Below are 9159 nucleotides of genomic sequence, written 5' to 3' on the forward strand. Positions count from 1 at the left end.
AAAAATAACATATCAGTATAGTGCTTGCCACAAACACTCTGATTGCTTAAGTCAAATCTTAACAAAAAGAAAGTCAAAACAAGCAGGAGGAGATGAACTTACGTTTTGCAGGGTTGTCATGCTCTATTTATAATGGAGTTCAACAGTCTTCCTTATCCTTCTAAAGTTAGGAATCTACTACCTTTGCCTATTTGGAAACTGGCACTCAAGGGTTGGATTGGGCCATTAGAGACATTCCATAATAGAGGGTGATAAAGAGGTGGGCCAAATAATGTAATAAACTGAACTTTAAAATAGGCTCACTCTAATATTTAGTAACCAATTCAGCCCAAAATTTTTTCTAGTGGTAAGTGACTTGTGTGAAGCAAAATAAGCCACGTAGTTGGTCAATTTTTGAAGGATAAAACAAATGTTAGAAAAATCATTTTTCCTTATTCTTGATTTTCTTTATAGATTCATTCCCTCTCTCTCTAGTTCGAAATTCTCTCTGTGTTCTTGATGATTTTGTGCAGATCGAAGAGGAGGGAGAATAATATTGAAACATGCAACACAAGAATTGAAGAGAGGAGTAGGAAATCTACATGATGATTATAGTGGTTCAGCAATTGAGGCTTACATCCAAGGAAATCTACATGATGATTATAGTGGTTCAACCATTGAGGCTTACATCCACTTTCAAGGTATGATGTTCTTCTTTATTCAAGCCTTTTTAATTATTCTTCTTTGTTGTTTTATAGATTCACATGTATATCAGCTCATTCACTCTTGATTTTAGTAAAAATACATATTTATATAGTGAGTTAGTTAGAGAAAGTAATCTTGAAAAGTTATTTTTATGTTTTCGTTAACTTCCTTAACAATTGCTTTGCTTTCTTGTGTGAAGTGAGTTGAAACGAAGAGATTCAGCTAAAGCTTAGCTCATTTCCTCTTTACAAATCTCCACCTTGAGCTAAAATCTTACCATATCTTGATTTTGTTCTTGTAGTTTTATTCTTCAGCTAGACGATCTACTACTTTTAGTATACCTAGACAGTAATCGAGCTTAGAATGTACTGATGCTTTAGTTAGGCAATTAGATATGTTTTCTTATGTCTTTACCTTTTCTATTTTGATTTCACCTTTTTCTACTTCATTTATGATAAAGTGCATTCTTATGTCTACGTGTTTTTTTCTATCATGAAATTGAGGATTCTTTGTTAAACATATTGCACTTTGGTTGTCATATCTTATGTTTATTGTATTTTGTTTGAAGCCAAAGTCTAATAAGAGTCCTTATAGCATTTAGCTTCTTTTACAACCTCTGTTAGTGTAATGAATTTTGCCTTTGTAGTGGATAGAGCCATAATAAACTATAGATTAGATTTCCACCTGATAGTATTACCTCCATATTGGAAAACATACCCTATGAGTGACCTTCTCTTGTCTAGATCACAAGCAAAGTTTGAATTAGAGAAACCTGTTAGGTTTAGGTTAGTTGTATCAGGGTGTCTATATAAGAGACCCTTTTTCTAGGTTCCCACTAGGTATCTGAATACCCATTTAGTAGCTTCTCAATGTGCTTTCCTTGGATTGCTCATATACTTGCTCAATAAGCTGGAACAATGAGCTAGATCAGGTATAATGCACACCATTAGATACATGAGGCTGCTTGTAGCATTTGAATAAAGAATTCTCTTTATTGCTTTCGTTTGATCTTCAGTAGTGGGAGAATCTTGGGCTGAGAGTTTAAAGTGTCATGCAAAGGGGGTAGAGACAACTTTAGCTTTTACCATGTTGAATCTTTTTAAGACTTTAGAAGTGTATTCTAACTGGCAAAGGAATAACTCTCATTTGCTTCTGTTTCTATAAATTTCTATGCCTAGGATTTTTCTTGCAGCCTCTAGGTCTTTCATGTCAAACTCTTTGCTCATTTGAGCTTTGATTTCATTTAGTTCCTTCATTTCACTGCCAATCAACAACATATTATCAACATAAAGGAGGAGATATACTTTTTCCTTGTTTGACCCTTCTCTTATGTAACACAAAAGTCATAGTTACTCCTTTTGAAGTGTAGGGTTGAGATAAACTCATCAAAACATTTATACCAACACCTAGGAGATTGCTTGAGTCCATAAAGAGACTTTTTCAATAGGCACACATGGTCTTCTGCCCCTTTCTTTTTGTAACCCTCAGGCTGAGACATATAAATTATTTCTTCTAGCTTTCCATGTAAGAAAATTGTGATCACATCTAGCTGTTCTAGCTTTAGGTTCTTGCAAATCACTATAGCTAGGAGTACTCTCATAGAAGTATGTTTCACCACAGAGGAGAAAATGTCATTATAGTCCAACCTTTCTATTTGAGTGTACCCTTTAGCCACCAATCTAGCTTTAAACTTGACTCCACCTTCATCTGGTTTCCTTAGTTTCTTTTTGAAGATCCACTTATAGGTCATCACTTTCTGTTTAGGAGGCAAAAAAGTTAGAATCCAATTTTCATTTCTGTATAAGGAGTTTATTTCATTGTTCATGGCTTTCATTGACTATTTCTTCTCTTTACTCTTGATAGCTTCTTCATAGTTCATTGGTTCTGAAGGAACTCTTATAAAAGAGAATCTATGAGCGGAAGTAAGATTGTTCCAAATTCATTGTGACAGAATACAAGCATTCACAAACATACATACAAGTTATGCATTTCAGAACAAATTACGACATGCTTTCAATAAATTAAATACAAAGGAACAAGAGATGTACCTTTGAAGAACTCTTCTTCTGTCTTTCTTTCACTCTTGTTTGGATCAGCACCTCTCGTTGCTGTTGCAATCGTCTACCCAAATCTCTTGTTGTTGTTTAGCACACGAACTGTCTTCTCCATGAACAAGCAGCCTCTCGAACATCACCACTCAGTGACCTTGGTATTCTCGAAGTGAGAATCTAGGAGGTGTGGGCTCTGTTAGATTTGGTACAGAGAAGGAGGAAACCATAATTGCACTCAACAACCAAGCAAGTGGGAGAGGTTTGTGTCTATCATATAGACTTGTTCTTGATCGTTTAGTAAAGGTATACGATCGTTTAGTAAAACAGGTTGATCGTTTACACGATCATTTAGAAAAGCTCGTTTAGGCGCACGATGGCTTAGTAAAAACAACCTGATCGTTTAGACAAATACGCATGTACACGATCGTTTAGACAAATGCACGTGTACACAATCGTTTAGATAACCACTTTGAGTTGTGGTGTAGTCTCTCATGAGCTAAACAATAGGCAGTGTACTCTTGTGAAGTGATGCAATGATTTTCTCTCAAAATGAAAAAAATTTTCATTTTATCCTTCAGTTATGAAAACTGAATACAATATCCCACTATCACGCACGGTTAAGAAGAAACCACTAACAATTATCTCATAATTGTTTTAATTATAAATAAATATAATAACTAACTTATCCATTATATTTATAACCTATAGTTTGAAACCATAGTCCTTTTCTCCTTTACTTGATATAAATCATATTTATATCATTTTCCTCCAAATAATATATCTCGTACATCATGTCAATTATATCATATATAACTGAACCAATTTAATCATATCATATATAATCAAACCCCCTCTTGTCAATTTGAACACTTCAAATTGTCTCAAAAACTTATTCTCAACTTGAATCCATTAAGCGACTAAGGGGATCTTATGGACTTGTATCTTGAAGCTTCAACGGTATGTGAATAGCTGACTAAACTCTTTAGCCGCAAGATCCACCATCTGTTAATTGTCGAGCACTCAACTAAAGACGAAAAGCTGCATTCTTCTCACCGCAGATATTTTTCTGTGTCCATTGGATATAACCAATCAATAGTACGATAACCCTTCACAGATGCTCATAAGTACAGCTGGGCCAATTTACCATTTTGCTCCTGTAGTTACATCTAACTTCTTAAGTACCACTGATCCCTCTAATGAACAATATCTCATAGTTCTACTATGAGTGGACACCTTTCGAGCCATGAAAAGGTGTGTGGCGCCACATTGTTCAAGTCCCGGAATCAACTCTTAAGGGAGCAATCTATCTACTTACCCCTACTTTGGGGAAGGAGTGAATTCCATCTTGTGTAGCTGAGTTCCCAGCTCCCCAATCAAAAGAATCCCTAAAGTGGTAGGTTTGAGTCGACAATCTGACCACTCGCACCCTTGCAAATCAAAGGACTACCCTCAAAGGCAGGAGTTCCCAATTCACTTAGGATTAAGGTCATGTTACCTATGGTCATCCTAATGAAGTGAAGTCTCTGTCATGAACGACGTTATATAACGAGACTAAACACTTCATGGTTCGATCTTATACAAACTCCTTTGTGTAGGACACCCTCGCTCGCATGTCTCCACATGAATGATCAGGATCAGACCATCTGTAGCACGTCACAATACTTGTAACTATCTACAAAGCGGGGGCCGCATCCGTAGTGTCACCAGGATAAGGTTTCCCTCCTATATCCATATACTACAGACCATTTTGGTTATCACTTAAGGCATGATCCACTTGTATGTCTTCATATACATGCTTAAGTTACAACGACAACTAGGGATCTTAGTTTATTGGTTTGTGGTAAAGCAAATAAAACATCTCATGTTTCATAGACAACAGTTATTACATCACAAGCGTTTGTTCAATACAGGTGTTTACAAACTATAGGACCCAACGAGAGTTTAGGGCATCAACCCTAATAGGTTCACCATCATCTAGATCATCACATAGATTTGCAAAAGCTACATAGTCATCTTCTCTGTATCTCTGAGATGGCCTCCTTTCTCTTCTACTTCTGTCTCTTATTAGGGTGTAGTCTGTTAGGTTTTGAGGTTGAGGTTCTTGAGTTTCTATCTCTGTTATGTCTCTTCTTCAAGTTGATCATGGTGATCAGTTTGAACGAGAATTGAAGAAGTCTGATGAGTATTAGTAAGTTCCATTTTAGAATGGTCTTGAATCATTGTTCCATCACCTAATTCAACTGATTTAGGTTCTGTGGAATCCATATAGAGCACTTCTTCTCTGAATACCACATCTCTGCTGATAACACTTCGATTAGATCTGAAATCCCACAACTTGAACCCTTTAGTTCCTTCAAGATAACCAATGAACATGTATTTCACTGCCCTTGGTTGAACTTTCCCTTGTCTGGCATGTATATAGCCAACATAGCCAAAGGCTTTAGGAATGAGAGGTTAGGGGGATGTCCAAACCAAACTTCCTCTGGTATTTTAAAATCAATAGCTGTGTAAGAACTTCTATTGATTGTAAAACAGGTTGTTCCTCTGGTATTTTAAAATCAATAGCTGTGTAAGAACTTCTATTGATTGTAAAACAGGTTGTAGCTACTACCTCTGCCCTAAAAGACTCTAACATTTTAACTTTTGAAATCATGTATCTGACCTTTTCTAGGATAGTTCTGTTCATCCTCTCAGCGACTCCATTTTATTGTGGGTATAGGCTACTGTTTTTTGTCTAGTTATTCCATTCTCAGCAAAAAAAATTATTAAAGTCATTGCCTAGGAACTCTAGTCCATTATCGTTCTCAGGTATTTTATTTTCTTATTAGATTGATTCTCAACAATAGATTTTCAGCTTTTAAATTTTTCAAAAGTTTAGTGTTTCGATTTTAGCATAAACACCAAAACTGTTCTTGAGAAGTCATCTATTAAGGAAAGAAAATACCTTGAACCACACCATAATGAAGTCTTTATTGGCCCCCACAAGTCAGCATGTATGTAGTAAGAATTTTCAGTGGTAGAGTGAGTTTCCTTCACAAATTTTTGCCTTTTTGACTTTCCAAACACACATTGTTCACAAAAATTCAGTCTCTTAGTGCCTCTGAACTTAATCAGCCCCTATCTATGAAGTTCTAGAATACCTTTCTCACTTATATATAAGTGCCTTTTATGCCATAGGTCAAACTTATCCATCTTGTCATTATGAACGACACAAGATTGAGCTGGCAAAGTGACATTCTTCACAAAATAAAGTCTATTGGACTTTATTCTAGTAAAAACAATTCTTCCTTCCTTTATGATCTCCAAACTTCCATTCCTTCCAATAAAAGAACAACCATGATCATCAAGGATTCCTATAGATATCAAATTCCTTCTCAGTTGAGGAACATATCTTACTTCCCTTAGAAGTATGTCCCTATTGTCTTGGAGTTTGAGTACCATTGAACTTATTCTAATCACTTCACAACCATCATTGTCTCCCATGAATATAGAACTAGCATTCCATAATTTGTAGGAAACAAACCATGCTTTTGATGATGTCATATGATAAGTGCAGCCTGAATCCAACACCCAATCCTCTTTTCTTTCATGGTCTTTTACTTTTTCCTCAGTGGTAACTAGGACTTCTGTGAAGCTAAGTCCATCTCCGCAATAAAGACATCTCGCCTTCCATGTTCATTGGGTTTCTTAAAGTCTTTTCTATAGAGATTCTTTCTTCTCTCAGGGCAGTTTCTCTTGAAATGTCCTTCTTTATGGCAAAAGAAGCATTTTAGAATAGATTTATCCTTCTGAGACCTATGTCCTTTCTGAAAACCTGATTTTCTTTCTTTGAAAAAGATTTCCCTTTTGTAAACAAGGATTCAACATCTACACTACCCTAGAATCAATCTTTGACTCCAATTTTGTACTCTTCAATGTTGTGTTCACATTGTCAACTGAAATAGAGTCCTTACCATACTTCAAAGCTACCTTCATATCTTTATAGCTCTCATGGATAGAGTTTATTAGGATAGTTGCCTCATTATCGTCCCTTAATTTGTCCCTTGTCTGAGAAAATTTATAATGAGTTTCTTAAAGTCATCAAGATTTGGATCTAGAGTTATTAAAGTATTCATTTTGAATGAAAACAATCTCTCTCTGATATAAAGCTTGTTAGGAACATCCTTGCTTATGTAGAGCTTCTTTAGCTTCTCCTAAACATCATAGGCTGTATTTTCATGAATAGCTTGCCTGAGAACACTGTCTGAATTGTTCAAGATCAGTGCCTTATAAGCTATTTCTTCCATGGTCTGTTTTTCTTCATTAGTGACAGTTGAAGGAAGGCTTTTAGGGTCCTCAATTGCTCTCAAAGCCTTTTGAGAAGCCAACATTGCTTGTATTCTTTTCATCCATAGTTGAAAGTTTCCATTTCCTATGAATTTCTCCACCTCATATCGAGCTGCGACCATCTCTGACTTTCTTGATATTCTTGACTGGTTCTTAGAGCTTTGTTGAAGCTTTATTGGAGCTTTCTTGAAGTTTCTAACTCTAATACCAGTTGATAAAGAGGTGGGCTAACTAATGTAATAAACAAAACTTCAAAATAGGCCCACTATTATATTCAGTAATTAATTCAGCCCAAAAAAAAAAAAAACATTAGTGGTAGGTGACTTGTGTGAAGTAAAATGAGCCACATAGCTAGTCAATTTCTGAAGGATAAAACCAATGTTAGAAAAATCATTTTGCCTTATTCCTAATTTTCTTTACGACTCATTCTCTTCTCTCTGGTTCGAAATTCTCTCTGTTGTTTTTGATGATTTCATGTAAATCAAAGAGTAAGAAGAACAATATTGAAATATGCAATGCAAGAATTGAAAAGAGGAGAAGGAAATCTACACGATGATTATAGCGGTTCAGCCATTGAGGCTTACATCCACTTTCAAGGTATGATGTTCTTCTTTATTCAAGCCTTTTTAAGTATTCTTCTTTGTTGTTTTATAGATTCACACATGTATATCAGCTCATTCAATCTTGATTTTAGTAACAGTACATATTTATACAGTGAGTTAGTTAGAGAAAGTAATCTTGAGAAGTTATTTTTATGTTTTAGTTAACTTCTTTAACAAATGCTTTACTTTCTTGTGTGAAGTGAGTTGGAACGAAGAGATTTAGCTAAAGCTTGATTTATTTAGGTAAAATTTAGCTCATTTCGTCTTTACAGAGGGTTGATCTGGATTGGCCACTCGCGAGGGATTCATTGGCCTTGGCCTCGATCTCCGAGGTCGAGGTAGGCTCTTTGACCGTGGAGGCCCAATTGACCTTGGCCTTGACCTCGGCCTCTTTTTTGACGCATATATAATGCATGGGCATATCCAGCTTTATATTGACGAAAAGAGAAGTGTGGACATAAAGTTGGGTGGGAAAAACTCCAGGTTTTTTTGTTGACAAATTCCATTTCTCCAATCAAATCTCCTTTTCGCAAATCCTAGTGCATTGCTTCTCTCCTTCTGATTCTTCAAATCGCTGCTCGCCACTGCTGCTCACCACCGTCAGTCCACCTCTTTTTCTCCTTTCACTTTATTTCCTGTTTTGATATCAACTTTACATTTGGGTATTTGTTTTTGAAAAAAATTTGGATGTAATCCTTTTATGTAGCCCAAACAACACCATAACAATGTATCATATGACAACTTTTTTTTGAAAAATTGGATTTTATTTTATTTTATTTTTAGTGTGTAAGAAAAAAAAGTTACTTAGAATTAGGAGGAGTTAAGGCTACACCTAATCATTGTCCTTTGTTTTTTTTTTTCCTTTTTTTTTTCAGTGTTTTGCTCCGATTTTGTGTATATAATGAGTGGATGTGAATTTTCTATATATATATATATTAGTGCAAGTGAAGATTTTATGTGCTATTTTAGGTCACTTATTTTGTTGGTTTCAAACATTTTTTTTTTTTTTTTGTTAAAAGTACAAAATTAATGAGCCGGTGTAGTGAAATTTGTATCCTGTTGGGTATTAACTTTGGTGTTTGGAGTCGAGGAATTTTTATTCTCTTGGTACTTATTTTTCAAATTCTAATATCTTTTTTTTTTATTGCTTTTAAAAACGGTATCATTTCATAAGTTTGCTAGGCTAATTAATTGGTATTTGACTTTCACCATTATTTAGATAAGTAATTGTGTCATAAAAAAAAAACACTTTTCCATCATTAGAAAATTCAATAAAAGATCAGAGAGCTTTCTTTATTACATTGACTCCATTCATTGGAAAATTTTTATATGCTTATAGAAGCATAGTGGTGCACACACGTGTTGGTTGAGACGTACACTCCTTTTAAATTTCAAGAGAATACACTTTGCATATCATAAATTAATTATTAGATACGTTTGATAATCATTTGATCTTCAAAAATTAAAGTTGTGAACACTACTTCTATCTGTACATA

General features: G+C 35.0%; 1 long non-coding RNA gene across 1 annotated transcript; it reads left to right on the top strand.

Annotated features, from left to right (window-relative positions):
- Positions 1 to 433: 433 nt before the first annotated feature.
- Positions 434 to 8439, top strand: LOC150038887 (uncharacterized). The gene is made up of 3 exons (XR_016532398.1): positions 434 to 680; positions 7549 to 7658; positions 7936 to 8439. It is a non-coding gene; the product is annotated as an uncharacterized LOC150038887 (long non-coding RNA).
- Positions 8440 to 9159: the final 720 nt, after the last annotated feature.

Source organism: Benincasa hispida, chromosome 1, assembly GCF_027475165.1.
Source record: "Benincasa hispida cultivar pf3 chromosome 1, pf3_genome.v1.1, whole genome shotgun sequence".
NCBI classification, from domain to species: Eukaryota; Viridiplantae; Streptophyta; class Magnoliopsida; order Cucurbitales; family Cucurbitaceae; genus Benincasa; species Benincasa hispida.